This window comes from Erinaceus europaeus, chromosome 4 (assembly GCF_950295315.1).
Source record: "Erinaceus europaeus chromosome 4, mEriEur2.1, whole genome shotgun sequence".
Classification (NCBI taxonomy): Eukaryota; Metazoa; Chordata; class Mammalia; order Eulipotyphla; family Erinaceidae; genus Erinaceus; species Erinaceus europaeus.
Window position 1 is genome coordinate 115,373,564 of NC_080165.1, and position 7,103 is coordinate 115,380,666.

Consider the following 7,103-nt stretch of genomic DNA (forward strand, 5'->3'; position numbering starts at 1 on the left):
TTATATTTTAATGTATTAATTTTATTAAACTAAAAATATCAATAGATTTGTAAATTAAATGTCAATAGATACATGGTCCCCATGGAAACTTTCAGACATATACACAAGTATTTACTTAAAAAAAAAAGATTTTTTAAATTTATTAATGAGAAAGATAGGAGGAGAGAAAAAGAACCAGACATCACTCTGGCACATGTGCTGCCAGGGGTTGAACTCAGGACCTCATGCTTGAGAATCCAAAGCATTATCACTGTTCCACCTCCCAGACCACCACAATTATTTACTTTTATAACAGAAAGAGAAAACAAAATGTTGTGTTCAGATGCCTACTTTACCTAGCTCCTAAATATTAGCAGCCACTAATAAGTCTCATTTCATTCATAAATAATTATTGCACAAAAGAAAAGTATTTGGGGAAAGGGATGGAAATGGTAAAGAGGGCCTGTTGGGTGTTGGTGGAAAAGAACTTAAGTTGGGGGGTGAGCAGTTGGTGACGCACATAGTACTAAATGCAAGGACCTGAGTAAGGACCACCTGCAAGGGGATGCTGCAGCAGGTCTGCAGGTCTCTCTCTCTTTCTCTCCCCCCCACCACTCACCTCTCAATTTCTCTCTGTCCTATCCAATAAAATGGAAAAAAAAAAAAAAAAAAAAAAGGCCAACAGGAGCAGTGGAATGAAGTGCTGGCAATGAGCCCCAGCCTTAACCCTAGAAAACAAACAAACAAACAAACAAACAAGGGACTTCAGTTGTCGGTAAGAGTGTTTTGCAGACACATACCACTGGGAGATAAAAAATGGTGCTCATGTGTCAACAACTATACTGCCCCCCCATAAAATGATTTGAAAAAAAAAATCATTATTTTGGGAGGTGCCATGTTTTTTATGTTTTCTTATTTCTAGATATATTTGACCAATGTATCACAATAATTTTTATGTTTTAAGACACTACTATGCATTTTCAATACAACAGATTCTGTATTCTGAATTATTAAAAATTGAACTTACAAGAAAACTGGAAGCATAGGAATATATTATTATCTTCAAGAATCTAGTCAATTTATTAAAAATTAAACAATAAAGATAAAATAATTCAATTAATAATTTCTTTATTGTTAATCAAATATTGAAATATGATTTCTGAAAAGTCACATATTTGATTTTGTAATTACTCATTGTATATAAATTTCCTTTTTTTTCTAGGACTATTTTGTTTATTAAAATTAAATATCATTAAAAATTAAAAAATAAATAAATAAGTGAAACAATACTGAATAACCACAAGAATATCATAGAGCACTCTAAAGCTGAATAATAAATTCAGGAGCTGAAGGTGGTGTACCCAGTTAAGTGCACATATTATCATGCACAAGGACCTGAGTTTGAGCTCCCATCCCCTAACTGCAGAGGGAACACTTTGAGAGCCAGAGGTTAAGAAGTTCCGTAGGTGTCTATTTTTCTCTCTCTCTCTCTATTCCTCGCTTCTCTCAATTTCTCTCTGTCCTATTCAATAACATGGAAAAAATGGCAACCAGGAGCAGTGGATTTGTAGTGCCAGCACCAAGCCCCAGCAATAACCCTGATGGAAAAACAGCAACAACAAAAAAATCTAAATGACCTTCAACATATGTTTCATTAAATATGAAATATTAAATAATATAAAAACAGCAACTACACTAAAATTAGTTTAGAAGTCAGTTAAAAGAAAAGAGAGTTACAGGTACAAAATGTCATCAGTATTTTTTTTCTCTTAGACCTTTCTTTATCCTATTTTCTTTAACTTCCTATTCTGCCAAATAATATGTGTCATGATCTGATTCTCTTCTCTCAGTCAGATTTTCTTTGCCAAAAACTGAAATGGAAAAGTTTCCTTCAGAAGTGTCAATTTCCATATGCTCCTTAATGTCATAGTTCTGAACTACACTGTACCAACAGTAAACTTTTCCTGAAAACATAACTTTGATAGAACAGAGTTCATGCTGAAGACAAAGACCGCAGTTGATTTTACCCTGTACCATTCTAACAAAGATAATTATTAGAAAAAACAATGGCATTTTTACTTTTGCACAACCTCCCTAGAAAGATGCAGGGGTAAGGGAATAAAGTGCAAAATCATACTAGGAAGGAAGACACTTAGGAAAAAGAAAAAGACAAAGGGAGTATTTTTGAGAAGCAGGCAGCGTGGAGTCAAAAGTTGAACATACATTTTCACCCCACAAGATGCTGTCAATTAGCTTTACTATGTATGCTGAGCAATGTTTTCATTTTATTTTTATAAGTACATTTTGTACTTCTTATCACAAAATGCACATTATTGAAACTCTGGTTAAGTTACACTTAAAACTTTAAAGTTGTAAATACAAGAGAAAATAACTCCATGGTTAATGTTTTTACACATCAAGTAATTGCTAAGCATTTACCAGGTTACCTGTCCATCTTGTGTTGGCCCACCCTGCCACATGGGAATGCTTTGATTGTCAAATGAATGAATTCACCGTTCTTTTCTACTTGCTCAATAGAAACTGTTATTTAAATTATTTGATGGGCAGTTGAATTTTGTAGTAGGTACTTTCTCCAATTAAGTGGTGTGCCCATAAATGCATGCTTAATCTAAAAATAAAATTGTTGTAAAATGAGTTTCTTATTTATTCATAAAAATATTATTTCTCAAAAGGGAAAAATTGTTATCACAAGTTGTTATTTACCATAAGTTCTGATAAATTGGCAAAAATTGATACATAAAGGAGTTTAAATTGGTTTTCAGGGGGCCAGGTGGTGGTATATCTGATTGAGCACACATATTACAGTGTGCAAGGAACAGGGTTCAAACCCCTGGTCTCCACCTGCAAGGAGAAAGCTTTATAAGTGGTGAAACAGGGCTGCAGGTGTCTCTCTGTCTCTCTCCCTCTCTAGCTCCCCTTCCCCTCTAAATTTCTCTCTGTCTCTATCCAATAAATATTTAAAAAATAAATAAATTGGTTTCTAGTAAAAACCAAACTTAGTTCAAGTTTCCTATTGGTAGGAGGAATTCTACTTCTTTAAAGAGGAAGTAGAAAATATCAGTATAAGTTGGATTCTTCCTTATCTTAATCTAAGTCCATCTATAGTAAATTTAGTAAATTGGCAAGATAATGTTTTTGCAATAAGAAATCAATGATTTGGACTTCCGAAGACAGGGCTATAGTACTGCAGCAGCTGTGTTTCTCCCTTCTCCTCTCCCAGGTCAACTAGGAATACCAAAGGAGATGCTCTGGGACAAAAACAAGACAGGACTAGAACGACTTCAGGAACCCACCAAATCACCAGTGAGTGAAAATATGTGTTACTCTCATACAGAGAGGAGCCTAGGGAGAGATTAAGTGGCTAGTAACAGTCCAGCAGTTTACCAATTGAGACACTACCTCCAGTCTGTTTCACCAACAAAAAGATGGCTAAAAGGAGGAGAGGACACCCCTAAGACTCACCAAGTGCAACTGTGAGTCTCCATTGCTACTGCCCTCAGAAGCTGCAGCAGCCTGGAAGAGGCCCTGTGCTGACACCAGGGGACAGAGAATTAGTGAGGAAACACAGGAGAAGATCTATAACTTGGTGCCCTAGTAGTCTCTTTGCATCACTACTGGATTATATCTGCTCTACCCTACTTTATCTCTTGGTCTGGAGTGAGGGATTAGCTAAGAAGCCTACTTACACTTTAAAAGCCCTCAGGCTCCCATAGTCTACAGGGAAGAAAAAGAACAAAAGAGGTTTTAAAGCCACAACTGTGAACCCTTTAATTAACTTACTTAAACACAAGTACATCCAGGCAAGAGTGATCAATAATTTGAAAGGTACTGAGAGAGGAACTTCAGAATATACTATATATAATGTTTAAACCAACAAGAAGAAATATGGGAGAAATGAGCCAGGACAAGAGTCCAGCTAGCCCCCCCCAAAGGTTAAAGCACAAAATAATCAACATCAAAACACTAGTTAAGGGAATAATCACAGGAGTGAGTAAAGAGTTTGAAAGAACTGTCATCAGAAATGCAGAAACAATAAATGAGACTCTGGAAGGAAACACTAATCATCTCAAGGTTATTAGAGACCTGAAAGCTCAAATAGTTGAGTTAAGAACACAGCTAGCTGAACAACCTAAAACAGTATCAGAACAGGGTAAGAAAATAGATGAACTCCAGAAAATAGCATAGGGGAGAGAGAATAGAATTAATGAGACTGAATACAGAATTAGCAAGATCAAGGACGAATTAGAGAAAACTAAAAAAAAAGTAAGAGATCTCAAAAAGAGATTACAAAATTCTGAAAAAAAACAACAACAGAGACCTATGGGATTACTTCAAAATAAATAATATAAGCATTATTGGCTTACCAGAGGAAGAAAGAGAGGGAGGGGAAAAAAGCATTCCTCAGGACATAATAGCTAAGAACTTCTCTAGCATAGACAACGTAAAAGATATAAAGGTACAAGAAGCCCAGAGGGTCCCAAACAGAATTAACCTAGACTTAAAGACACCAAGACACATCATACTTGGAATGGAAAGGAATAAGGCTAAGGGAAAGGATCCTGAAGGATGCAAGAGAAAAAAAAGAAAAAAGAGTCAACTACATAGGAAAACCCATAAGATTAGCAGCAGACTTCTCCACACAAACACTACAGGCCAGAAGAGAATGGCAAAATATCTATGGATTGCTCAATGAGAAAGGCTTTAAACCAAGACCACTGTATCCTGCTAGACTGTCATTCAGACTAGATGGAGGAATAAAAACCTTCTCAGACAAGCAACAGTTGAAAGAATCAACTATCACCAAGCCTGCCTTGAAAGAAGTTCTGAAAGGTCTCCTATAAATAGTCAGAACACCATAAATACACCATATATCACAACAGTCAAAAACTACAAGAATGGCGTTAAAATATCTTCAATCTTCGATATCAATAAATGTCAATGGCCTGAATTCACCTATTAAAATGCACAGAGTAGGAAGATTGCTCAGGAAACACAACCCAACCATATGCTGTCTACAGGAAACCCACCTAACTCAACAAGACAAACACATACTCAAAGTGAAAGGATGGAAAACTATCATACAAGCCAATGGCCCACAAAAAAGGGAAGGAGCAGCTATTCTCATATCTGACACAATAGACTTTAAAATAAATAAAATTTAAAAAGATAGGGATGGACATTACTTAATGCTCAGAAGAATAGTCAATCAATAGGTCTTAACAACTATTAACATCTATGCACCCAAATGAGAAGCCATCTTAATATATCAAACATCTAGTGAAAGAGCTACAGCAATATATTAACAGCAACACAGTCATAGTAGGGAACTTCAACACCCCACTCTCTAAACTTGTCAGATCATCCAGGCAGAAAATCAATAAAGAAATGAGGGAGCTTAATGAGGAGATAGATATACTAGAACTATTGGATATTTTCAGAGTCATTCCTTCCAAGAAACTGGAATACACATTTTACTCAGGTCCACATGGGTCATTCTCAAGCACAGACCATATGTTAGGGCACAAAGACAGCATCAGCAAATTCAAGAGCATTGGAATCATCCCAAGCATCTTATCAGACCACAGCGGAAGTAAACTAACACTTAAAAATCAACAAAAGATTAGTAATAGGCCCAAAATGTGAAAGCTCAACAGTACACTTCTTAACAACTACTGGGTCAAAGAGAAAATAAAAGAAAGAAAGAAAGAAAAATATTTCAAGAGTTCAATGAGAATGAAGGCACAAACTATCAAAATATTTGGGACACATTTAAGGTAGTACTGAGAGGGAAGTTCATAGCCATACAAGCACACATTAGGAAACAAGAAAAAGCACAAATAAACAGCCTGATTGCACATCTTAAAGACCTAGAAGAAGAAGAAGAATAAAGGAACCCTAAAGCAACCAGAAGGACAGAAATAACTAAAGTTAGGGCAGAAATAAATAACATTGAAAGTAAGAAAGCCATACAAAAGATCAATGAAAGTAAATGTTGGTTCTTCGAAAGAGTGAACAAAATCGTCAAACAATTAGCCAGACTTACAAAACAAAAAAGGGAGAAGACTCAAATAAGTCGTATCATAAATGAAAGAGGAGATATCACAACAGACACTGAAGAAATTCAGCATATCAGGCAAGGCTTCTATGAACAACTATATGCCACCAAGAGAACCTGGAAGAAATGGACAATTTCCTAGATACCTATGAACTTACAAAATTAAATAAAGAAGAACTAGATAATATGAACAGGCCATTAGCAACCAAAGAAATTGAAACAGTTATCAATATACATCCCTAGAATAAAAGTCCTGGACCAGATGGCTTTACAAATGAATTCTAAAAAACCTTCAATGAAGAGTTAATCCCTCTACTTTTAAAAGTCTTCCAGAAGATCAAAGACACAAGAATATTCCCTTCCAGCTTCTATGAAGCCAACATTATTCTTATACCAGTAGCAGACAGGGACACAACCAAAAAAGAAAACTACAGACCAATATCTCTGTTGAACATAGATTCTAAAATACTGAACAAAATTCTAGCCATTCAGTTACAGCAGTATATTACAAAGAGTGTTCATCATGATCAGGTGGGGTTTATCCCAGGGATGCAAGGTTGGTTTGATATACATAAATCAATCGACGTGATCCACCACATCAACAAAAGAAAGACAAAAAAACCACATGGTCATATCAGTAGATGCAGAAAAGGCCTTTGACAAAAATACAACATACACATGATCAAAACACTACAAAAAATGGGAATAGATGGAAAATTCCTCAAGATAGTGGAGTTTATATACAGCAAACCTACAGCCAGCATCATATGGAATGGTGAAAAACTGGAAGCATTTCCATTCAGATCAGGTACTAGACAGGGCTGCCCAAGGAGCTTTTGGAAATCATGAGGCAATACAGTAAGGTGTCAGGCTACAAAATTAACATTCAAAAGTCAGTGGCATTCCTCTATGCAAACACTAAGTTAGAAGAAGTTGAAATCCAGAAATCAATTCCTTTTACTATAGTAACAAACACAATCAAATATCTAGGAGTAAACCTAAGCAAAGAAGTGAAAGATTGTATACTAAAAATTATGAGGCATTCCTT